The 27,640-nt window shown below is 40.0% G+C and overlaps 1 non-coding gene across 1 annotated transcript; it reads left to right on the top strand.

Moving 5' to 3' along the window:
• Positions 1-12,313: 12,313 nt before the first annotated feature.
• On the top strand, positions 12,314-12,418 carry LOC123457160. Its single transcript, XR_006634926.1, has one exon. It is a non-coding gene; the product is annotated as a U6 spliceosomal RNA (small nuclear RNA).
• The last annotated feature ends 15,222 nt before the right edge of the window (positions 12,419-27,640 follow it).

Consider the following 27,640-nt stretch of genomic DNA (forward strand, 5'->3'; position numbering starts at 1 on the left):
TATAGACTTCACAGATGCTTAAAAGCAATTGTAGGGATAGACCACTTTAAAAAGTTCTTAAGTAACGCAGAAGAAAATGTAGAAATTTTCTTCGTGGTTAACTGGACTTAGTACACTCAGTTGAGCAGCTGTAAATGGCTTTATGGAGACATATAATTATTAGTCACTTACCAGAAATGTTGCAACTGTCCTTATTAATAAGTAGTTTAGAGAGTGGATATAAGGCTCACCAGTTAAGATGCTTTGTTGCAAAGCCTAACACGCCAGGTTCAATTAAACAGCATGCATTTAAGGCCACATTCACAAATAGTGCATATGTCTGGAGTACATTTATAGTAGCTGAAGGCATAGCATGACCATTCTGTCCATCTTTCCTTGTCCTATTTGCTAATGTGTAAGTAAATGAATATTAAAACACAGCTTACATAGACTTGGACCAGAGAGTTTGAAACTGCCCTCACTGAGGAATTCACTTCAGAGTCACAGAACATAAAGGCAATGCATGGCTCTCTCTGAGATATATACAAAGCAAATTCTGACAAACAAGTTTGGGAATCATCCTCATTAAAACATAGCTTAAGTAGACTCTCACCAGCAGGGGAATAAATTACAATCATTGATGAAAGACACTCTATCCTTGGACCAGCAAGTGCAGAGTTATCCCTCATGAATGATATTTTTAAACTCTGAACAGCAAGTATAAGAAATGATCTCCCTGAGAAACTACCTTAGTATACTCTAACCAGTAAGATTAAGGATTGATCTCATTGAGGAATAGCCTTTGTTACTTCTGACCAGAAGTGTGAGAAGGTCCCTCATTTAGGTCTTCCCTTACTCGACTCTGATGAGCAATTTTGTGAGTTGCTCTCATTGAGAAATAGCAGAGTAGAAATTGACCACAAGTGGAATAATCACTCTAATTAGAAAATAGCATCAAAATCCAATCAGCAAGTGGAGTAATAGCCCCTATTGAGCAATAAACTTAGTAGTATCTGTCAATAATAGGTAGTAATTGTCCTCAAGGAGAAAATACTTTATAATAAACCGAACAGCAAGTGTTGGAGTATGTCATATGCAAAGACTGGCAAGTGGTAGATTGTCCATCATTGAACAATTATCTTAGTAAACTCCTCACTGAATGTCCAAGTACAGGAACCATTGATCATTAGTCACTTGGCTATAAGCAGCAATTGCTACAATTGTCTTCTTTGAGAAAGTGACTTCAAAGACTGTGATATACATGAGTAAGAATGACCCTGCTTAAGAAAAATCCTGAGCAGACTCTGTCCAACATGTATACAAACAGCTATCATTGAGAAATAACCTCAGAAGTTTCTGAACTGGAAGTTTAATAATTGCAGTAATCGATAGAATTTGTAGTCTCTGAGAAACAAGTGTGTGAATAGCCTTCTTTGGGAAATGTCCATATTAGAGTATGAATAGCAAGTCTGCAATAGTTCTTATTGAGAAATAGCCTTAGTAGATTTGATGAGAAAGTGTAAGAATGGCCAACATTTAGATATAGAATTTGTCAACTATGACCAACAATATACAAATTCGACTATGAGAAATCTTTAGAGACTCTGATAGGAAAGTGTAGGCACTGCCATTATTCAGAAATAGAAGACTGTAAATGCAAGTGTGCTTATGGCCACCACTGAGAAACAGTATTAGTAGAAATTTGCAGCAAGTGTAGGAATAGTCTACATTCAAAAATAACCTCATTGGACAAAGGAAAACACATGTAATTATAAACACCATGGCCCTCATTGAAGAGCAGACTTAATAGACTCTGGATAGCAACAATAGACAGAATGTTGTCTCTATTAGGTAGCTCCCGGCTGCTCTGATCAGCAAATACAGAAATAGGTTTATTGAAAAATAGACTTCGTAACGTCAGAACAGGAGGTGTAATAATTGCCCTCTTTGAAAAATACCCTTTGTGCTCTCTGATAAACAAGTCTGATAAACAAGTGTAGGGATAGACTTTATGTAGCAATAGCTGTTGAATAAGTTGACCTGCAGGTGTAGAAATAACAAATTTACATCACCCCTTTGAGAACTACCATCCAGAGGCTCTGAACACTAACTTTAAGTGTATTCATCATTTAGAAATAGTATTAGTAGTCTGTTACTAGTAAGAGAAGGAATGGGTTTCAATGTAAAATAGCAGCAGTGGACAATGACAAGAGAGGGTAGGAAATGCCTGCCTCTAGAAATTTCCTTATGATAATCTGACCATGAAGTGTAGGAATGGTCCTCTTTAAATAATATTTATACTAGGCCCAGACCATTAATTGTAGCAATTGCCTAATTATGAAACAGCCTTAATAGACTGTGCAAAGCAAAGGTAGCAATGGCTTTCATTAACAAATGGCATTCATAATCTATGAACAGGAGACATTAGAAATGAACTCATTGAGAAATAGCCAAAGTAGCCTCTGGTGAATATGTGTGTGAAAGACCTCATTGTGAAACAGCCTTAGAGGAAAAGGACCAGCAAGTGTAGGACTGATCTTCATTGATAAGTCCTCATCCTTAGCTCTGACTAGCAAGTGTAGGGACTGTACTCATTGAGAAATACCATTCATGTACTAGGTTGAGCAAGTATGAAAACAGAACCAACTAATAAATAGCTGAGTAAACTTTGACCAGAATGTGAGAGAATGACAATCCTTTATGTTGCGTCCACCTTGACCAGCAAGGAAGACACAACCACCAGTTCTTCTTACATCAGTTTATTCAGGCAACTTCAAGCTTCATCTCCCCCGAGCCTCGGGCGGGGCTTCCTTATAAGCGCACTCACTCCGCCCAATCACCCCAGGCTACGCAACCTCTCCAGGCAAGCATTAGAAGCCAATGAGCAGCGGTGAGGGAGAGCTCCTCCAAATATGGAAGCATCAGAAGCCAATGAGCAGTGGTGAGGGCGAGCTCCTCCAAATATGGACTTGTTTGTCCCAAGCATAGAACTTCCATCAGGCGCCATCTTTAGGGCTTGGCCAGGGGTACTCTCCCCATAGGCCTTGGCCATGAGGGCCGAGGGGCTCCCCACACTTTAAATATTGGCATATTTGACTGTGATCTTTGAAAATATATTTCAGATACTGTGATAAGCAAATAGAGGAATTACCCCCATTGAGAAATATTCCTAGTAGACTCCCCCTGTCCAAAAGCATAAGAAATACCCTGAAATATGGCCTTCATTATCTCTGCCCACCATGTGTATGAATGCCCTTCATAAAATAGCCTTAGTGTACCCTGACCTGTAATTGTAGAATTGCCATCAGTCACGAGTAGCATTAATACAATTTGAATGGCAAGGATAAGAAAAGCCTTCATTGATAAATAGCCTTAATTGTCCCTGGCCAGCAACTGTAGGAATTGCCTCACTAAGAAATACACTTGGGGCCCCAGAGGGTGCACCCATAGACTGAGCAGGCCAGATCTCCCTGTTCCCCAGCTCCTCCCACTTCCCTGGTGCAACTAGGTCCCTCTGTGACTGGCTTGAGGCTACTTGGATCCTGCAAGCATGTTGCTGAAGCAGGCCCCTTGCTCCACCCTCCTGATTGAAGGGTCCCAGTGACCCCAATTCCAGGATACTCAGTGCCACAGGGTGTGCACGCAGAGTAGAGTCCTCAGGAGATAAAGTACCCCTCACACTTCAGGCTACCAACAGCTGAAATCACAGAGTAACTGGGAAGATAAGCAAGAGTACTGCTCCCATGCTGAACCTGATAATCAGCACCAGTGTGTAGAAGGCAGACTCTGAGGATACTCAACATCTACCAGATCAGAGATACAGAGGCTCCTAAGAGCTCACCACTAAAGTAGACTTAAAACTCGCCCACCATGACTCAGGGAATTTTGCAGAAGAGGGGGCAAAATAATTGTAAATTATACAGGTTGATGGGCTGGAGAGATGGCTTAGCGGTTAAGCGCTTGCCTGTGAAGCCGAAGGACCCTGGTTCGAGGCTCGGTTCCCCAGGTCCCACGTTAGCCAGATGCACAAGGGGGCGCACGCGTCTGGAGTTCGTTTGCAGAGGCTGGAAGCCCTGGCGCGCCCATTCTCTCTCTCTCCCTCTATCTGTCTTTCTCTCTGTGTCTGTCGCTCTCAAATAAATAAATAATAAATGAACAACAAAAAAAAATATTTAAAAAAAAATTATACAGGTTGAGACATCATGCCCAGAGGCACTCCCACCCCCCAAAAAAACTGACGGCTGCTCCCACAATGCATATAGCACAAACCCTTAGGTAATATGTACAACCCCAATGAGGATAGTCCCCAATGGAATGTGGGCAAGGATGAGGGAAAAGAGGGTACCAACACATAATGTATCCTTATAAACTATGTTGGTATTGTTAATGAAATAATAATAAATATTAAAAATTAAGATAGATGTATTCCTGTGAAAAAATAAAGAACTGATTCTGAAACACACAGAGTGTAGATAATATGCATTAAATATATAAATTTATAAATTCAGGCAAAATACACAGTTATGGAGACATTCATTTACTATTTTCTTTCCAATTTTTTTTATTAATTAGTTTTGAACTCAGCGAATACAGTAAATTTGGTACCATTGTTAGGGTCATCCATACCCTACCCCCTCCCCCTGGCCCCTCCTTGTTGAGGTATATGGGTCGTGCATTCTGGAGTTATCTCACAGTTATGGGTAGGATAAACGTCTCTGCATATCAAGATCCAACATTTGGCTCTGACATACTTTCCGCCCCCTCTTCCGCAAAATTTCCCTGAGCCATGTTGGGTTCATTTTTGGTCTGCTTCAGTGATGAGGTGTTGGTGGCCTCAGGATCTCTGGATATCTGATTTGGTAGGAGTTGATTTTTCTCTGTGTTGATCTCCTTCACCCTTGTGCTCGTACCCAGTTCCCCAAGAAAACAGCAGCCTTGCTTGTTTTGCCAATTGTTCTTTGTTTCACCGGGGCCTGTGGGAGGTATGATGGGATGGTTCTCTCCTTAGGATCTGCGTCTATCTGAAAAAGAGAAGCAGATTCTCCAACGGAGAGTAAGTTAGCACCAGACAAATGAGATAACCATTACTTTTTTTTTAATAGAGAATTTAATAGGTGTAGGCCCTCCTGTAGCTCACGATTAGTGGTAGCTTGATAATGGAGAGTGGGCTTATGTTTGGATATGGTTCTGACTTGTTTCCCAGTTCCAGCTATGTGTCCTGTACCACTGAGGGGATCAGTTAGCCAAATCAAGAGTAGTTGGTTTCCCACCATGGCTGTGCCTGGCAACTGCACTTCTGTGAGCATCATGACAGGTTATTTGCTGCTAAGTAGGTTAGACCATGAGTTGCTTGGAAAGATATTGGTCATTTCCCCCAGTCACCCATGTAGCACCTTCTGGCACTAGATGCGCTGACTGTCTGAGGGACTGACTCTTTCCAGCTTCCAGCCATGCCATCCCATTTTATGTGTCAAACGCATAAGGTGTCTTCAGCAGTAATGTCTTATCACTAACCTTTCATCAAGTACTCTTAGAGAAATCTGTCTTCCTTTTAGGAAACCTTGTAGGTCTCTTTGATCAAAAGTTCATTGTGGATGATAGCCACATGCTGATACTAGGAGTTACAGATCAGTACCCACTAAGGCAAGGAAGAAAAAGATAACTAATATTAAAGAGTTAGACAGAAGAGAGAGAGAAGCTGTAAAAGATTAAGGTCAGTCTTCATCATACCCTCTCCAGTGTCTTGTCTCTCAGGTGTTCCTTCTAAGGGCCTGGTGAAGGTTCAGCCATTTGGCCTGCCTTTTAGAAGGTAGAATTTTATGGTACCATTGCCGTTTGCATCTAGATTTGTGTTTCCCACCCCTTCCCTTGCCCTTCCCTCCCTCCTTTGTTATTATTGATAGCAAATTTAAACCACCCAATTTCAATGAGATTTCAGTCCTACTATAATAAAGACATAGATACTGTCTTTGCTAACAGAATTGAGCTATCATTTGGGTCACTTAGGGCCTATTATAATATATACCTAGAAAACGCAGTGCCCATAGACAGTATGGAATTCTGCAATTTTGTCTCCTCTGTTTGGGTTACCTAATCTCCCCTGTATATAAGCACATTAAAGCACACACGTGAGCTGCTATTAAATCTGTACTTGCCTTGGATTGTAAATGCAGCCAAAACTCTCAGGACAGATCATTCCCATATAAGGGTAAGGCTGTGCACCACAACAGAAACAAACATGACCTGATAGCCAATTTATTTCCCAAGAAATGGAGACATCTTTTTTTTTATTCTGTTATTGACATCTTCCATAATTATGGACAAAAACGCATGATAATTCCCACCCCTGTCACTTTCCCCTTAAAAATTCCACTCTCCATCATATCTTTTCACCTGCTCAAACAGTCTCTCTTTTATTTTGATGTCATCATCTTTTCATCCTATTATGATGATCCTCATAGGTAGTGCCAGCCACTGCTAGATCAAGGATATCCAGGCCATTTTGTGTCTGGAAGAGTTGATTGAAAATAGAGACATTAACCCACGGGTAGAGCCAGAAGTGAGAGAGTGATAATTGCATTACAAGTGGACTGATAATGTTTATTCAATTACAGATATCAGTTTATTTTTTTTAAAAAAATGAACACAGTTGGGCTAAAGTAATTGTTGTGTGTTTAAAGTTTAGATGCTTCCTTGAAAGCTTGATAGCCTTAATCTAATTCATCTGTACACATATAAAGACAGATGAACAAAGTGGTCCCTGCATCTAGAGGACATTTGCAGGAGAAAGAAGCCCTGGCACATCCCTTTTTCTTTCTCTCTATCTCTCATTCTCTCTCTTTGCACATAAATCATAATTGTTTTTTACAATTATTTGAGTATTGCCATGCAAACCAAGGATAGCATTTACCTTTGTTGAGATACAGATTTGTAGACTTGGATAAGGAGAATTAGAAATTTCTGTGGTTTTCTAATAGTCTTACTATACTCTTACCATCAATTGTTCAATTGTAACTCCTTGAGAAATAGGCTTAGTACACTTATCTACAACTGAAGAAAATGTGAGTCCTGAAGCATGGCTTGACAAGCCTCTGACCACCAAATGCAAGAATTGCACACACTGAGGAATAGCCTTTATAACCTCTGATCACCATGTATAGCAATGGACCTAATTGTATAAAAGCCTTACTAGAATTTGATCTGAAAACTGATAATGTAACATCATTGAAAAATAGCCTTCATAATCTGAAAACTAAGAGCAGGAATTGCCTTAATGAGAAACATCCTTGGTATTACCTAACTAGCAAGTGTAGGAATTCTCTTGTTATGAATCAATCCAAATACATGGTGTCATGCAAGGGTAGGAATGACCATCATTGAAAAATTACCTTCGTATTCTCTGGACAGCAACTGTAGAAATTTCACTCATTGAGAACTAGCCTCCATATATAATCTGACAAGCAAGTGTAATAACAGACCTCTTTGCGAAATACATTTAATACTCTCTGTGTATCCGCTGGATGAGTTGTCCTCATTGAGATGGAGACTTAGTAGGCTCTCAGTACTCAGGGTATATGCTGTGTTTGTTGAGAAAGACTTTTACTATACACTGTCCAGTAAATGTAGGAATTTTATCATTGAGAAATCGCCTCAGGAGACTCTGACCAGCACACATAAGAATTGCCTTCATTGAAAAACAACATTAGCAGTAAGTGTAAGAATGGTCCCCACAGAGCAATGGCTTTGTTTGACTCTATACAGCAGGTGACGGGTAATTGTACCAGAATGTCTGTCTAGTCATAGCTTTCTAATTTGTTTTACATATATAAACTAACTTTTTTACATGTATCACAGGTGAATATAGGATCCTATGAACTGCATGGATAACTGGATTTGTAATGTACGGATCAAACTTCTCCATAGCCTATGGGAGATATATAGTCTTGTATCAGGCACATAACAAATGAAAGACAACTGAGTATAAGAGATGATAATTTCATTGTTTAATGCCTAGCTAAAATTATATATAGACTTTTGTGGGATAAAAGAATAATTGGGGTGTGATACAGGAATAGATATCAGCATGTTATTATGCAGTCTTGAATTTGGAATGAAAAGTTATAAAAGATCTTGTAAAAGAGAAGCACTGTATTGGAGTGCAGATCTCTTGTGTTTTATAAGAGAATTCACCATGGGTTGTGTTGCTGTTCTTGTAAAATCACATAGGGATTGTGCTTCTCACCTCATGGGCATGAAGTTGGGTTTCCTGCTCACCTTGTATTTTCCTTTAGAGCAATCTTGTTAGAAGTATAAATAATACCCAAACATAGATCCATCCTGTTTGCCTGTCAGGATGGCCTGAGAAAATGTCAATCTTCAGGAGGACTGATGAGTTCCGCACACATGCCATAAATAGAGAAATGTTTTGTAGTGCAAACTGAGTTTTTATTGGAGGACATACGTGTTTTGGGGATTTAGTGGTTGACACAAAGTAACTCTCTTGTTCTTAGACATGTTCATACCAGAGTTAGTACATGAAATCAACCTACTTATCAAAGAATGAGGAAATTAGTGTAAACAATTTACACATAGACAATGCAATGCTACTGAGACATTAAAGCATAAGGCTACTCCGTGAAAACTGGTGAAAATCCCTAACTCTTCTGCATCCTTTATGAGCAAGAATTACATTGCTATCATAAAGACATTCAGTTGTATAAATTTTTCTCCAGCTGTTTTGGGGAGTGGAATCACACTGGGGGAAGCTCCTGGAGGTGGAACTGCCCCTCTACCTGGGTGTCTTCATGAAGGTGGTTTTCAATTTCACCATGTGATAGTCCTCCATTAATCCTCAGAGGTGGGGAATCTGCATTGTGATGATTTTGCCTAGGGAACTATGGGCAACACTGGAATCCAGGTTGTTGTTGTGCAGTGTTAGAGTTACAGTCCTTGGTTATATTGGTGGACCTGGTGATAGCAGATTGGGTCAGTTACAATACCTGCAAGGATTCTTGATATCTCTCCGAGACCCACTACTGACATGTATACAGAGCCTTCTGTCCCTGAAAATAACTCGATTTCATTCTGATCCCCCCACCACGTCCACACATGAACTTCGATACCCTCAGTTTTGCTACTGTTCCCGCACTAACCTACCTCACACAGCATCAACATCCAATACAGGGTCCAATGTCTTTCCCCAACCATCTCCATCAAAGGGCTAATATCTCCCCACCCATGGAGTGACCATCTTGCCTCTTTGCATGGCACGCTGGGAATCATGGTTCTGCCATTCTCGTCTTCTTTCTCCCTCACTCTCCTTTTGAGATAAGGTTTTACTCTAGCCCGTGCTGACTTAGAATTCACCATGTAATCTCAGAATGGTATCAAAGTTAGTGATTTCCTAACTCCACCTCTTTGCTGGGAGTAGAAGTGTGCATCATCACACCTAACCCTCTTCTATTTTTAGAACAAAGTCGGACCCCAGTGTCATGTATCAAAGTATTCCAGGAAGCTATGCCTCTCTCATAGCTCATCTAGCTTCCAGAAAACTGCAATGTTCAAGTTATAACTCTAGTTCTACAACTCAAGGAGTCATTCCCAGAGCCAGTTTTCAAATAACTCTAAAACATGCCAGTCCAGGATCTACCCTTGCATGAATGAATTCAGAGTGCCCCAGTATTAGCACTACACAAATATTGAAGCCCCAGAGCACTCACAGTAAATTCTGTACTCAAATACAACAATGGATTTAGGTTCTAAGCATCCTTCTCTGCATACTAACTCTAGCTGCCATCATGTCCCTCCAGCACCTCACAGGCACATACTATTCCAAGGCCATACTAAATCCCTGGCTCCCCTGGTGAGCAATGAGTAACCACACCATTAAACATGTTGCCAAAGAGAAGCTCAAGACCCAAATCTGGATTCTGTTCATGTTCTCTGAAGCCCTCTTTTGCAATCTCCCCCATTATATTACAGAGTATAAAAGGAATTTTGCCCCTAAAACGTTTCCTGTGGATGGTTTTACTATTAGAATATAATTCTTTATGGTCCTTTCAGTAGTATGTTGTATATTAATCGATGCATAATGTATTTCTTATAACTTCCCTATGGGCAAGATGGAGAGTGTCACCAATGCAAACTCAAAGCACTGAATTTAATATATCTACATGGCAGTAATTCTAGTGAGTATGAGATATTTTAGGGTGACTGTGTGAAACCAACTCTACAGTGCCCCCAACTTCATGGTCATGTTGTTTACCTATCTGTTTCTCTGAGCCAGTGTTGGACAGAAGCATCTTGCCATGTGAGAGTTTTATTGTTCCTCACTCTTCCAGGCCATCCAGCTCAACTTATATGGGCTAAACCATCAAGTGTTGCTGTTGATAATCTCACTGGCAGATGGAAGTTTGATAACTCATATCTTAGCTCCCCAAGTGTGTGGTTATGTCACGTCGGTCATCACAAATGTGAGTATAATGACTCAGATCTGCTGGTATTGTCTTTCTAGATAAGTCAGAATGCTCACCTCTAAACTAGCACAAACACTTACACCACTTAAAACCGTGAAAGTAAAGGCATGAGGAACTTCTCACAAACTATAAAAGAGGTATTTAGCTCTCAATTTCATATGAATGGATTTCTGAGGTCAGCAACAAATTCTGCTACTTATTCCAAATCCTACTTTCAAAATGCTCTGAAAAAAATAGGTTGTATTTTACCCATACATTTTGGGGAAACCCTTTTCTCACAAGGTTCTCAATGTGGGATTATACAATTATTATGGCAAAAGGCACAAACATTTATTATCAGATATACAAACCATATTAGAGCCCTTTAAATCTACTATGACCTTACAAATATCAGTTTTTAATGAATATTGGCAATTATTCTTTAAGTTATAGATAATATAGATAATGACATTTGTGTTGTAGCACTATACTATAGTGGGGAAATCATATGATATAAAACCTAAGATTGTTTTCACTCAGTTGCAAAAGCATAATGCAAGTCCTCATAATGCAAACTCATACAGAGACATCAGGATTTATGGTTTACATCATATTCTAGCGTTGTCACTATGGGATGGGATGTGATGAACACATGGCGGTTTATGTCCTCCATGCTTTCAAGCTGTGGGATGTGCTTGATTAGAATTCGTAGGAAATCTATGGACATGATGAAATCACTGCAAATTTAATGAAAATTGAAAATGTACCATAGGAAATTAAATGATTAGTATAAAATTTCAATATTTAGAGTAATCATTCCCCAAACATATTTTCTCTAACTGCTTCCTATTCACTTTATCATTCTCAAATTAATAAATTAATAAGAAAATGAATAAATTAATGATTTTTTAAGGTAGGGTCTTACTGTAGCTCAGGCTGACCTGGAATTTACTAGACACTCTCATGGTGGCTTTGAACTCACAGCGTTCCACCTACCACTGCCTCAATACTGCTGGGATTAAAGGTGTGTAATACTATATCTGGCCTAATAAATAAATAAATATTTTAAAGTAGAGTTGGAGAGATGGCTAAACGGTTAAGGCTCTTGCCTACAAAGCCTAAGGACCCAAATTTGATTACCCATTGCCCATTTAAAGTCAGACTCAAAGAGTTGTGGATATATCTGGAGTTCATTTGCAATTGTTGGATGCTATGGAATGTCCATTCTCAATCTCCCTCTCTCTCTCTCTCTCTCTCTCTCTCTCTCTCTCTCTCTCTCTCACACACACACACACACACACACACACATACACACACCCTTTCATCCTTCTGTCTCTTTCATTCACTTTCTCTCAAATATATAAATAACATTACTTTTAAGTGTCCAATGTCCAACTATATTTTACATGTTTGGATGAATGTCGGTTTTTTTCAGGCAAAGAAATGACATATGTGCATTTTCTGGATATATTTTCTATGCTGTCATCAAATTCTTATCTGAAAATTAAAAATATAAAATATATGAAGCACATGGTCTACTCAGACAATTTTTAAATGGTAAACGTAGTACAATATATTCAAATAAGTTCATCCCAACTTTATTTATATCACTGCTGTTCTTAGGAACTCAGCAGTTAAAACTTTTATTTTTTTTTAATTTATTTGAGAAAGAGAGAGAGAGAGAGAGAATATGGGCACTCCAGTACCTGTAGCTCATGTACCTGCAAAAAATAACTGGGACTTAACATCATAACAATAATCAATGAGTATAATTATTCAGTTTCATGTTTTTGTAGGTAGGATATCTGGGGGGTGTTGAATTAGAGACACAGTTTTGGTTTAGGATTACATTGAAAATGGGATGACAAAAATAAGATACTGTTCACTTCAGTAGTACCTTTACTACAGTTGGAATGATACTGATTACATAAACATGGCCCCTGTTCAGGGATGACAAACGACTTCCTGAAGTTTTCCCTATTTTGTTTTATTTTTATTTATTTGAGACAGAGGTAAAGAGAGAATTGGCATCCCAGGGCCTCCAGTCACTGCAAACAAACCACCGACACATGTGCCAGCGCATACCTCTGGCTTATGTGAGTGCTGGGGAATCAAAGCAGGGTCGGTCCATTGGCTCTAGAGGCAAACATCTTAACCACTAAGCCATCTTTCCAGCCCAAGTGTTCCATATTTTAAATAAAGAAAATTTAGGCACCTCAAATAAGTAGAAGAAATGGTATTGTCTGATCTTGAACATATATTTCTTCTCAGTCCCAAAGGTGGACTACTTCTCAATGGATTTTGTCTCAACGACTTCTATGATATTAACAATTGACTATTATTATAATGAAAGGGAAATTCAAGATGTGTTCCTAGTATTGTGTAAGTTATGCAATTTGATTCTGTGTTGGAGAAAATACATCTCTTTACTTTGGAGATGAGAGTATGCATGCCTATTTTTCACAATCTAGCCTCTTCCCATGTGTCTTGAAACCATACCAGAACTTTATGAAAAATATGTAATTCTCTCTTTTGTTGATTCTTTTTGTTTGTTGTTGTTGACAATGAAGACAAGAGGGAAAATAGAGACATCAAAATAACTAGAAATTATTTATAAAGAATTAGAGATTCAGTGAACAGGGAGATATGGGAGGAGGGGGAGCAATGTTTACAAGAGGGTGACAATATCAGAGTATATTGCGTACAAAAACTATAGTAGAATTCATGGACTACATGAACACTTTTGGTGATTTCCCTTTCTGTATATTTTGATACGAGAAGCACAGAGACTATATTCCACAACACAGACTAAGATAAAATAGATATACTCAGATCTAATCATCATAAAATTCCATATGTGCAATCCAGAATTCCTTTCCATTTGAAGAACATACATGAGAGAAGAAATTACTTTCATGTCATTTTTCCAAAGTGTAGAAAAATGAGATAATCTGTAATGTGTGAATCAATCTCCCATAAAGTTGTCCTTGCTGGGTAGCATTACCAACATGAAGGGGATAATGAACAGAAGGTGTGAGATACCACTGGAAGATTAAGCTTGATCAATCCATACTTTACAAATTAGGATAGGTTTTGTGTTCAGAAAGGACTCTAAAGGTTATATTTTCTGATCTCCATCCCATGAAATGCAGGGAAAATGCCACATTATAAGTGAAGAGACACAAGAAGAGTATGCCAAGCTGACTAGTGAGAAAAAAATGTCAAATCAAAATATCCTGGATGTCACCAAGACAGGTGAATCACTCTTGTGCTACCATGGAAACATAAAGATTAAAGTTTAAAGAAATCCCTGCATCTTCTGATAGTCATTTCTCATTCAGAGTTAGTTATGATTAAAGATCTTGGATATTAAGAGAATGAAATATCATTTTATTCTATCTTTGTTGTATTTTACAGACACCTGTGCTAAATAGAGATATTGACTATGTAAGTAGAAAATGGCCCTCACAACTCTTGTAATGTTCAATGTAAATAACATGTGAAGTCATTTGAAATCAGTAAAACAGAAACTATTCATACAAAAGCATGAAATAAAGAATGTACTATTGCAATATTTATAATTCACACAACATGAAATTAGTTCAGGATAGACACTGAGTTTCTTGAAATGAAGGCTAAATTACTAAATGTAATTAGAAAATACAATCTAAAATATGAGTATTAAACACTTTAATTCTCTTGTGAATACTGACATCACATGGACAGCATATGTACAATATCTCAATGGGACTTATCTTTGCCATGTGTGGCCTAGGTATATTTATAATTAGTGTGAGTTTGGGACATCACTATATACACAGGATCTCACACTTCTATTATTCATTGCTGTTTGCATTTGATTGTTTTTTTAGTATTAATAGCTCTCTTTGTCATTAAATGGCTTCATTTCAAATACCTGTCAATGTATTCTGAATAAATAAATCTACTACTGGGACTTAGATGAACAGGCCTACCTCAGAGTCTTTGTCAGAAGTTGAATATGGTTTTCTTTGCCTTCTTGTTTTGGAAAGCTATATTTGTTGATGGAATAGTAAGTGATAAAATCAAGTCAATTTTGAAGTAGAAAAATATGCAGATTTTTGAATAAATAGTATTAGCTATGTTTTGTCACCTTTTTCTTTGAAAATAAGGAAGTATATGGATTATCTGACAAAGAGGTTAACACTTCATATGTTACTGCATTCAAAAAGATAACTGCCAGGCATGGTGGCGCATGCCTTCAATCTGTGCACTTGGGAAGCAAAGGTAGAAGGATTGCCATGAGTTCGAGGCCAGCCTGAGACTATATAGTGAATTCCAGGTTAGCCTGGGCTAGAGAGAGACCATACCTCAAAAAAATAAAAGATAACTCAAGGCAGGTTGTAGTTGTGAATGTCTCTATTCCTAGCACTTGGGAGGCAGAGGCAGGAGAATCATTATGACTTCAAGACCAGCATGAGATTACATAGTGAATTCCAGGTCATCTTGGGCTACCACATCGAGAAATAGCTTTAGTGGGCTCTGACCATCAAGGGTAAGATTTCATTCATTCAGACATAGCCTTATTCCCCTTCTGACCCCTCACATATTGCAAAGTCCCCCATGGCAAAATAACATTAGTAGACATGGTTCAGCAAGTGCTGGAACTGCATCATTTAGAAACAGCCTTAAAAATCTCAGAAAAAGAAAGTTAGCGATGCAAACGTATGGAAATTGCCTTCATAAACCGTACGAATTTCCCTTCTTGAGAACTAACGTTATAGACTCTGTCAGCAAAGGTAGAAATTGTCCTCACTGAGAAATTGTTTCAGCAATTGTGTTGGCAACTGACGAGGAAATGCAGGAATGGCTCTATGAGAAATGGTGTTTTGCGTCTCTGTCCAGCAAGTGTTGCATTGAACCTCATTAATAAATAGACATAGCAGACCCTGAGTAGCAAGTATAGGAATATCCCATACTGTGAATGGGAATTTATGGGCTTTAGCAGAAAGGTCAGGAATTGTTATACCCGAGAAAAGCTTTAGGACATGTGGATCAGCAGGTACAGGAATTAGCTTAAAGAAGAAAAAGACTTACATGAAGAGAAGAAATTGCCCTTTTTGACAAATAGCTTTCAGCAACTATGCCAAGGAGTAAACCAAAAACTCTTTCTGGCTTTGAGGACCATATAGTTCCCTTTGATCAACATCACAAAATGGCTTGCAACCAATTTCTGGAACTTGGAGATGCTAGCCAGAGCTAAATGATTTAGGGGTAGGATTCACCCCTCATTATCCAGACCTCTTCTTATCAGACAATCCCTCCACATGTCTACTGAGTGTAATATCTCTTAGTCCACTGTATGAATTACCTGTATTGAGAGATAGCCTTAGTAAACTTTTCCCAGCAAGTGTATTAAGTTGCACCAGTTTAAAAAAAATTGCTTGTTTGAGAGAGGAATAGGCATAGAGGAAGAGGGAGAAACGAAAGTAAGAAAGAAAGGTAGTGTGTGTGTGTGTGTGTGTGTGTGTGTGTCTGTGTGTCTGTGTGTCTGTGTAAGGGTGCACCAAGGTATCTGGCCTTGAAAACAACCTCCAGCAAAATTTACCACTTTTTGCACCTGCCATTACATGAATCTTGGGGAATCAAACCCAGATTTCCAGTCTTTGTAAACAAATCCTTTTATCCACTAAGCCATTTCTCCAGTCCTGAATTACCATATTGGAGACATAGATGTCACAGACACTTTTGAGTAAGTGTAGGGATTGTCCTCATTGAGAAAATACTTAGTCACTTCTGGCTCACACAATCACAACAACACAACCACCACATGTTCTCACTCATCTGAAGTTCCTAATATGAAACAGGTCAAATTGATTACATGACTGAAGAGCATCTTGAGGCTTGGACAATAGTGGTGGGTATGGCTTAAGGTAAGGGAAAGAATGGGGGAGGACTCAAAACCTGAAGACAAATTGAACTGGTTCCATAGAATCCTAAATGCTGGAAATCAGACTAGAAGGTGGAACTCTCAAGCAAAACTTAGATAGACCACCTGAATCAAAAGGTACTGAAGAGAGTGAAAAGAAACCTAACCTCAAATTTCTATTGTTTCTCTTTCTTCCCTGGATTTTTCTTTTTTTTCTTCCCCTTTGGCGCTGACCTGTAATTCCCTGTACCAGGATGTGGCCTACATCCACAAGGAGTTGTTGATTAGAAAGACCTATTATACCTCCCAAAACAAACAAGACAGACTTCTGACAGAGCACTTGAATACCCGCCACCCCCAGAGGTTAATGGTAAGATCCTGCTGCTGAAGACACCAATTGCTGTCAGCTGGAACCATGGAGAGACCTAATTGGAATCCATAGGAGAGCCAGTCTTCAGATAATTAGCCCATCTAGTGCTGGAAGTCGCTACATGAGATACCAGGTGGAAGTGGCCAAAATCTGTCCATGCAACTCAAACTCTAAGTTATTAATAGTTATCCTATTTAACTGGCATTGACTTCACTCTCCATTGGAGAATCTGCTTATCTTATTCAGATGGGACCTGGACTTGAGGGGATAAACAACTCAACACACTCCACCACCGCCCCAGCTGAAACCACAAAATAATTGGGGAAATGAGCAAGAAGATTTATACTTGCATTTAGGCTGATATCAGCACAAGAGTGATGGAGAAAGATACTGAGGACACTCAACACCTACCAAACCAGACATCTAGAAGCTCGTAAGTGCCCATCACTAAAGTAGACCTAAAATGCTCAGTGAATTTTACAGAAGAAGAGTCAGAAATATTGTTATAGCCGCAAGTTGGGACATTTTCAATTTTGCACAAAGAAACTGCCTCTCCCCCACAATTGACTGCTGCCCCATAATGCATGACTCATGATACCCATGGGGTTGACCTACATCCCTAATGAGGTAGGACTCTTCAGAAAAGGGGGAGGGAGGAGGAAAAGGATGGTACCAACATGTGTTTATACAAATAGGCCCATATCTAATAATAATAATGAAATAAGATATGCTCTCACAGTCTTTGCCCAGCAATGTGTCATTGCCCCTTCATGGAGAAATAAGTTGAGTATGTTTTGAACTATGACTGGAATGTGAAGGAAGGATACTCATTGAGCAATAGCCTTAGTGATCTTTGTCCAGCAAAGATAGGTAAGGGTGAGGCTCGTTGAATGTGACTCTCAACAGAGGGCACACAAAATGACAAGTACTCTTTATTGTTGTTGTCTAAAGTGGAATTCAAGTTGGCAACCTTATTCTGACCTTTGTCTTTCCAAAGGGAAACATTCTAAGAAACCAGGTGCAGAATTGAATCCGTACATAAAAGATATACAGTTCTGTAGGGAGATCAAATTTGCCAAGGCATTTCCTCTTAACTGACCCCACAAAAAGCCACAGTGCTCCCAGAAAGGCAGAACTGGGGTGCTTCTATTAACTTAATGGGAGATTAAGTCCAGAGAGCACTTTCTGGGACTCTATAGAAATGAATAATTCTGATACATAATCATGAAATACATAAATCTGAGGCACAGTTTTATTGTTTGAGTGTAGGTTAACAATATAAAAAGTAGAACTCTAGCACTTAAGAGTATACAGCGTTGGGAAATGAACCAGATCAGCTGCTAGCAACATTACAAAAAGTAATTAGTGCTTTTTAAACAGTCTGTTTAGGAGGCAACAGACACACTTCTGAAGACAAGCACAGGTGAGTGTATATTTTGTGGAACATTGTCTGCTGAGGGAAAACTCACTCTTCATTGCAGAGAAAAGGACTCCCTCTGTTTTAATAGGATTTGTTTAATGGAGAAGGTAATGGACACAGCAACAACTGCCTTTGCAGCTTCATGTTGAAATCCCATTCTGTTTGTCACACTAATATGGGTGATATACAATGTGCCAAAACAAATCTTCCCAATATTTTGAGAAACTACTGAGCCACTTTGAAAAACTGACCACCACGGGTCACTATTGCCTTTAAAGCAGGGAAAATACAATACATAGTTATCCTGTGTGAAAAACTCTTCATGTCCCATCCTACTATACGCAACATTCCATTTGTTTGTAGCTAATCAAATGCCTAAATTTTACATATGGTGGATAAAATACCCACTTCATGCTATTAAATTGTTTGTCCACTATAAATTCAGCTCTTTTTCATATAGATAAATTCTGAAAGGGAGGGAGTAGAAAAAAACTAATAAATATCCAAAAGATCACTCAAAATAGTTTTTTTCTCTAAGGTGTTAAATATGGTCAGTGGAGATTGCTCAGTGGATTAAGCTTTTGTTTTGCAGGGTAATAACTGGCATTCAGATCTGTAGCTCCACTATAAGTGCCAGGCATGGTGGTCTACCTGTAATTCCAGTGCCTGAGAGACAGAGACAGGAAAAAACTGGCTAAATAAAATATATCAGTTTTGGGTTCAAGCTATATCTAGATGAGGTGGGGATAAATCAGCGAAGACACCCAAGGTCATCCTATGATCACTGCATGTGAACTAAGACACACGTGTCCACCCACATATATGTGAACATGCATACACACTCCACATATATACAAAGGTACAAAAATTTTTTAAAAAATGAAACTGGGTGTGGTGGTGCTTGTTTATTATCCCAGTACTTGATAGGCAGAGGTAGGTTGCTCTCCAACACCAGACTACATAGTGAGTCCCAGGTCAGCCTGGTTAGGGTGAAGACTTCACCTCAAAAATAATAAATAAATAAATAAACAAATAAATAAATAAATAGCATATAAAAGATGTTTAAAGGCCTCAAGTTCTCTAACATTTAAAAAATATTTTATTGCTCTGTGGTCTATCCATGTCAGTGTATGGGCAGGTAGGTGGGTGGAGCAGCCTGGGATCCAGCTTAATGAGAATCCAAGGCAGCCTGGGGCAGTTACAAGTAGCCTGGGTTTTTGCTCTCTCTTTCCAAAGCCGCCTAGACCTTTACAGGAAACACCTGCCCCACAAGACACTGGAGAGGGTAGGATCAACACTAACCTAAATCTTCTACATCTTCCCTCCCTCCCTCTCCCCCTCTCCCCTCTATCTCTCTCCTCTCTAACTCTTGTATATTAGTTATGTTTTTCCTCAATTTATTAGTGGGCACTGGCCTGTAACCCCCACTTCCAGCTTGGGGCTACCATCCAAATGAACTTTTGATCAGAGAAACCTACAAGGTTTCCCAAAACAATGACAGACTTCTGTCAGAGTACTTGATGACCCACCAAAGGCCAGTGGTAAGACCCTATTGCTGAAGACTCCATATGCAGCTGATACGCAAAATCCAATGGCATGGCTGGAAGCCAGGAGAGAGTCAGTCCCCAGACAGTCAGCGTGTCTAGTGCCAGAAGGTGCTACATGGGCGACTGGGGGAAACGACCAATATCTGTCCAAGCAACTCATGGTCTAACCTACTTAGCAACAAATAACCTGATGTGATGCCCACACAAGTGCAATAGTGGCACACAGCCATGGTAAGGAACCAACTACTCTTGATTTGGCTAACTGATCCCCTCAGTGGTACTAGACCCATAGCTGGAACTGGGAAACAAGTCAGAACCACACCCAAACACAAGCCCACTCTACAATATCAAGCTACCATCAATCACGGGGTATAAGAGGGCCTACACCTGTCAATCTGTCTATCAAAAAAGTAAGTGTTGTCTCAATTTTCTTGGTGCTAACTTACTCTCCGTTGGAGAATCTGCTTCTCTTTTTCAGATAGATGCAGATCCTATGGAGAGAGCTGCCCCAACATACCTCAAAAGGGGCCCAACTGAAACTAAGGACAATTGGTGAAACAAGCAAGGGTGATGTTTTCCTGTGAACCGGATACCAGCACAAAGGGGAAGGAGACCAACACAGAGAAAAATCAACTCCTACCAAATCAGAGAGCCAGAGCCTCAGAGGCCCCCAACACCTCAGCACTGAAGCAGACCAAAAATGAACCCAACATGGCTCAGGGAAATTTTGCGGAAGAGGGGGTGGAAAGAATGTCAGAGTCACATGTTGGGTCAGGATATGCAGAGACATTTATCATACCAATAACTGGGGGCTAACTCCACAAAGCACGACTCATTTACATCAACAAGGAGGGTCCAATGGGAGAGGGTAGATCACAGATGAGCCTAAACAATGGTACCAAACTGCCTGTATTTACTGAAAAGAAAACTAATAAGTTAAATTAAAAAATAAAAGAAAAAAATATTTTATTTATTTATGTTGACAGAGCAAGAATAAAAAGAAGATAGCTAGAAAATGAGCATGTCAGGGCCACCAGACACTTCAAATGATCTCGAGAATTACTCACCAACTTGTGCTTCTAGCTTTCTATGGGTACTGAGGAATCCCACCTGACACCTTTGGCTTCACATTAACCACAAAGCTATCTCTTCACTCCATGTTTACAAACATCTTAATGAGATTATGATCACATTCTATGGACGCAGTCACTGTTGTGAATTCAGGAGAAAGTAATTGATTCTAATTCTATAATTGTGAGAGGAGTAGGAAGATAAACAGGCAGAAAAGGAAGGCAAAGATGAGAAGAAGAGGAGGAGTGTAGGAACAGGGAGAGGAAAAGGAGGAAGAAAGCATAATGGAGGCACACAACAGGAAGGACAAAAGAGGTATGGTAATGGAGATGGTATAAGCTATCCCTGCAAGGTCGCCCACCTCACAGGCAATCATAAGTGAAAATGCCTGCTTGAGGTGCCCTGGGTTGACTTTGAACTTATGCCTTTCACATGCTTAATGCCAGCTTTGTTTTTAATTTTTTATTAGTTTTCTATTCAGCAAATACACGCAGTTTGGTACCATTATTAGGCTCATCCGTGACCTACCCCTCCCCACTGGACCCTCCTTGTTGAGGTATATGGGTCGTGCATTGTGGAGTTGGCCCACAGTTATGGGTAAGATAAATGCATATCTGCATATCATGACCCAACATGTGGCTCTGGCATTCTTTCCGCCCCCTCTTCTGCAAAATTTCCCTGAGCCATATTGGGTTCATTTTTGGTTGGTTTCAGTGATGAGATGTTGGGGGCCTCTGAGGCTCTGGCTCTCTGATTTGGTAGGAGTTGATTTTTCTCTGTGTTGGTCTCCTTCCCCCTTGTGCTGGTATCTGGTTCATCAGGAAAACAGCACCCTTGCTTGTTTTGCCAATTTTCCTTAGTTTCAGTCGGGGCCTTTTTGAGGTATGATGGCCACCCCATCATACCTTAATGCCAGCTTTGTAGGGTGTGGGTAATTCCTTGGGCAATCTGCCTCTTAACCATGCTCCCCAGGCTGTGCTATGAGAAGGTAGGTGAAGGCTTAGCTGAGTGGCTTGGCCCCTTAAACACCCCATCATACCCCTTGTACTTGTCCCATTTCTCAGGTCCCTGTAGGCCTCTCCCAGGCACAAACCAACTACAGATTGCCAAGTGGGACTGACAGAACCTATAATTCTGTACCTGATCTCCCAGTCTCTCTTCCAGTACTGAAACACTGGTGATCACAAATCCCACTCCTGAGAGTTCTGGGCACAGTCCAACTAAGCAAGCAGTGTCCTATCTCTTCAGGAGCCCATGTACAGATTCACATGACTCCATTCATTTTCCTTGAGTTTTGAGAGCTGTGAGGAGCATGTATTCTGTCTTTTTAAAAAATATATTTATGGGCTGGAGGGATGGCTTACCAGCTGAGGCATTTACCTGAAAATGCAAAGGACCCAGGTTTGATTCCCCAGGACTCACATTAGCCAGATGCCCAAGGGAGTGCAAGCATCTGGAGTTCATTTGCAGTGGTGTGCCCATATCCTCTCTCTTTCTCTACCTCCCCCATCATTTCTCTGTCGAAAAATAAATAAGCACAATAAAATATTCTACTTATTTACTTATTTATTTTGGCAAAAAGCAAGAGGCAGGCAGACAGAGAGTGAGTACAGGCCCACCAGGGCAGATACCACTGCAAAGGAACTCCAGATTCATGCCAATTTATGCATCTGGATTTACGTGGACACTGGGAGGTTGAGTCCAGGCTGGAAGGCTTTGCAACCATGACTTCTAGGCCAGATTGCTGCATGGTTTCTATGTGATATCTGGGCAATGTTTTGCTTCTGAGTCTTGATTCTCCTGGCCTCAGATATTTGCCTTGATGTTTTCTTCCATTCTTCAACATATCGGTGCAATCACAATTCTTAACACAAGGGGGCAGGAGTCAACTAGAAATGCTCATCCTGGAAGGTTTCCTTAGTATGGGGAAGGGGGAACCCTAAAACAGAATTCTGAGATCTTTACTGAACAACTTGAATATCTGTACCTTCATCACAGTGGCTTAGACAACTTTGTACACCGAGAGGGGTGTGTTTAGACCGACAGAAATAAATACAGTCAGTAACTTGTCAGAACAAACTGGCATCTCATAGTTGGCTACCACAAATACCACAAAATTAGTGTACCACTGTTTCATAAATCTCCATGGGAGCTTATAAGCTGTGCCAGATTTGTAGACACAGGACATGACCTTCTGCATGATTCTTCAGATGATTAAGTCATGGAGTGGTGAGATAGCTTCATTCCATCTCTCCATCTTGTATATTGGTCTATGTTAAAACTTTTCCACTCTAGTCTTCCAGGATCCAAAAGTAAGATCATGGTACACATGCATAATAGCATAGTCAGTCCTTACCTATTGAGAAGAGACGGTTGGCGGGTGTATGTGGCAAACACCCGTGAAGTGGCTGGATAAACTGGTCTACATTCGTATAATCCCCACTATTGGATAATTTATAAACTATAGAAATCTGCCTCCCTTAGGTATGGAGGTTGGTAAAATCTAAGATAAAGGTCCTTACAAAACGTGAGCACTGCCGTTTGATTCCAATATGTCAATATTTTCTCAGGTGGAATAAAAGAAGAGCCAGTTACTTCAAGTGAGCTCTTTTGAAGGGCCATAATCCTCAGAGGGGCATCTTGTTTTGGATTTAAATAGTAACATGGGTATTCTGGAAGGACACCAGGTTCTAGGCATTGAAAGTGGTTGGAGACTATAAATTTGGGAGAATGAGGAAGCTGTTGAGAATAAATGGTCCCCTGGGGAAAAACATATACTAAGTGGGGTTACTCAAGATCAGAAAGAACGAATGTAACGTGTCCTCTCTCATGAAAATCCTAACATCGAAGATGTTCTATTTGTTTATAAGTTGTAATGGGCATGAATAGTAATAGTTAGCAAGCTAGAGAGACACCTGGGGAGAGGAAAAATGGGGATAGATTACAGGGGGGACAGAAGTGAGTTGTAAGCTTGGAACAAAAACATGGGGGAGATAGGCTAAGGGGGGGAGAGGAGAATGGAGATACACAAAACTAAAGATGCCATGAATAAGTACTATAGAAAGCTATTTCTTTGTTAATCACTTAAAAGATATAAGTCTGAGAGAGAGAGAGAGAGAGAAAGAGAGGGAGGGAGGCTGGAGAGCAGTACTGTGCAGGTGGGGGGGGGGAGAAAGCTTTACCCTAAAACAATAGGCCATAGCTAGTAAGTCCCACTACCAAAACATGGCTAGCCCCTACAGTGAGCTTTTGATCAAGAGGGGCCATGAGTCCCCACAACACATTTCAATCCACTCCAAAACACTTGATTAGTCTCTAGAACTAAATGGTAAATCCCTATTGCTGAAGACACCATGGGCTGTGGTTTCAGCACATTGAGAAGTATAGCTGGACAGGATACACTCTGAGCTATGACTTATGCATTCAAGACCCTCCAGTGAACACTGATACTCCAACGGGATGGGACCTAAGTGGAATGGGGGTGCATGGGGGGAGAGAGGGGATATTGAGTATAACTCAATGGGAATATGACCAATATGCAATATGTTTATATAGTGAAGTTCTCAATTTAAAATAAAAAGGAATAAATGCTCCACCAAAATTTCCTGGTATTTTTCCTGGGTTACCAGACTTCCTCCACCTTCTCAAAGTTCTGCAAATATGACCCAATTATCTAGGAAAGCTTAGCCAATCTGATACAGTTCCTAGCAGCATGCATTGTCTTGGCTTCTTCATTGTGAACAGCTGATCCAAGCTCCCATCATCAGGGAATTCCCACTGTGATGGACTGGGGGCCAAAATTACTGCCTTAAACCAGTTCTCAGGTATGTGGTCCCAACAATGAAATGGTAAATGATGTGCTTAACTTCACTCCAACTCCATCATCTTCTTCTACACATCAGCTGACCTGGAATTCACTCTGTAGTCTTAGTGTGACCTGGAACTCAATGCAATCCACCTACCGGTGCCTCCCTAGTGCTGGGACTGAAGGTGTACACCACCATGCACGCCTGGATTTCTGCACATCACATGATTACACGTCATTTACAGCTCCTCTGATTTCAGTGATTGGCTGTAGATTTGTAGAGTTCAAAAACAGACGATTGATTCTGACTTTTCACTGCAGAAGCCATTGCACAGCCTTGATATACTTCTCTGTATTATTTGAACTCTCAACTGCACCAAGTCTCTTGTGCCGCATAATGTCTTTGTTAAAAGGAAAGCTATAATTCTGTTGGCGTGTGTGTGTGTGTAAGAGAGAGGGGGTAGTGAGTACAGTGTTGTATAGTTTATGTACATGTATGTGACTTTGTGTCACCCCACATGCTCACCAAATATCTGGTGTCCACTCCATTTCTCTTCTCTCTGATTTTATTTTGAGTCAAAGTCTCCTTTTATTTCTTTGAGAGCTTGGAGGAAGGCTCTGAATAATGTAGGTTCTTTGGTAGCCGGTGGGACTGGGGAACAGTTCTGTTTGACAATGGCGAGCTGTTTTCCATGGGATCTGGACAGATCATGCTATCCCTGCAGGCATGGGACCCATTTAGACTTCACGCTTGCAGATGAAGAATACATAACTATTGAGCCATCTCTCCATAGCCCTGGAGCTATAAATTTTCACCTGCTCATTTTACATTATCAGATTGTTTTTCCATAATCATCCTGGAGCTTATGAGTGCATTTACTATTGATGCATGTACATTTGTGAAATTGATAATATGATAATAATAAGGAAGGTAGAAGAGATGATGGAAGAAAAGAGGAAGGGAGGGAATGGGATGGAGATAAGGAAGAGGAACAAAGGGAGGTGTGGAAAGATCAGCCAAAGTGCAATTCCCCTACAGGGATTGTCTCTAGTTGTTACAATGAAGAAACATCTGAGGTCAATTTACTTTACAAAGAACAGAGATGCATTTAGCTCCCAGCTTTGGTGTGTAAAAGTTCAAGTACTTCAGCTGAGGCTCTGAATAGAGTCCTCTTTGACTGTGCCACCTGATGGCAGGTGACAATGGCAAGATTTATGTATGGAAAGAGGTAGTAGCATCACCAATCAGAATGTCAGAGAGAACATGGAACACCCCAATCCCGTCGAAGGGCTTTAGTTCTGGTTCTTAACTGGAAAACAAGTTCATTAGTACCTTTGAACCAGAAGTGATGGAATGAAGAAAGGAGTGTTGTGACTTTGCAAGTTGGACATTCAGGCATTCAGCAGACACTAAGAGATTACACTGACCTGACTTATCCTAACTTCAGGTCTTAGTATGTAAAATATAATGGTCAGATACTCTGGAGGAGCACAGTTACTGAAAGTGTTTCAGGAGGTGGACATTCAGGCTTTCAGTAGAAATTAAGGGATTATAATGAGGTAACTTACCCCAACTTCACTCTTAGTACCTAAATATGTAATGGTGAGATACTCTTTGGAGGTGCACAGTTGTTAAATGTGTTTCCTCAACAGCAAGTTAGCATAGATACATAGGTGTGATGCCAACTAGGCCCATTTTCCTCAACTGTGTTAGTCAGAACTGCTGTGAAAAAATACCTGGGAAATCAACTTATAAGGAGAAAGATTAACTTTAGATTATACTTTCTAAGATTATAGTCAAGTTGGAGAGATGACTTAGTGATTAATTTGCTTGCCTGCAAAGCATAAAGACTTGAGTTCAATTCCCATGTATCCACATAAAGTCAGATGCAAAAAGGGGCATCTGGAGTTTGTTTACAGCAGCTGGAGGCCCTGGGGCACACATTCTCTGTCTCTTTTTTCTATCTTTCTCTGACTGCAAATAAATAAATAAATAAATAATATGCAAAGGTTGTCTTCCATACTTGCTTGGGCTGATAGCTTTGAATATGTGGCAAGATCATGGTAGAGACTGTGTGGTGAGCACAGGTTCTCACCTCTTGTTTACCAGAAAGCAAAATGAGAGAAGGAAAGATGGTCCCCTTCAAGGGCATGTCCACAATAAGATACTTCCTCCTGCTTGCCTCCATAAGTTTAAGGTTCTGCTTAATGATGGCATTTCTTATACTGCCTTAGGCCTTTATCAAAGTCACAAGTCACTGCAAGATTTCCTCACATTATGACGAATTAGTGGTATATTGAAAGCAAACAAATGCAGGGAAATTTTTTCTTACTTTGACACAAATTATGGCATGAACATTCTTTTCCCCATGTTTTTTCTATATCTAAAACATATCATATATTTGAATAGTACCCTCTTCACGTAGCTATAAAAAGTTTTATACAACTCATGGTATAAATATATTGTTAGGGGCTAAGTGGGGACATAACTTCAATTTAGAATTAAAATATCACAAGTCAATTCCTCAGTAAATGGTAGGGATAAAATCTTGTAATCAAGCTTTTTATTTATTTTATTTATTTATTTATTTTTTTTGCATATGCTACCTCTTGCTATGATTGTTGTGAATCCAAGATGGTAAAGGAGAGCAAACTTCATTAGTTTTAGTAAATGGCCATAAGGATTTATTTGAGCCATTTTAGCTGTCTGTCTCCATGACAACCCTAAGAACAGCATCCAAGTAATGATAACAGAAATGGACTAACTTGCCCACATGGCACTCTTCCTCCCAGAACGAGCAATGGCAGGTCTTTCAACATGCTTGAACATGACAGAGGCCCCACTACCTGTGCCTGTGGTTGTCACACCTGAGGTAAAAATACTCCCTTTGAATTCTACATGAGTCCAAATTATCAGATGTCAAGTGAGGGCATGTAGAACTCACTAAGCCACATGCACACTAGGAAACATTTGGGGAGAACCAGCTGGCCATGCATCCCCTAGTTCATCTGGGTGCACACAAATCAGGCTGTGCACTAGTTTGCTAGAGCTCATGAACCAAACTACCACAGCTCAGATGGCTTAC

Source organism: Jaculus jaculus (genome assembly GCF_020740685.1).
Source record: "Jaculus jaculus isolate mJacJac1 chromosome Y unlocalized genomic scaffold, mJacJac1.mat.Y.cur SUPER_Y_unloc_1, whole genome shotgun sequence".
Lineage (NCBI taxonomy): Eukaryota > Metazoa > Chordata > Mammalia > Rodentia > Dipodidae > Jaculus > Jaculus jaculus.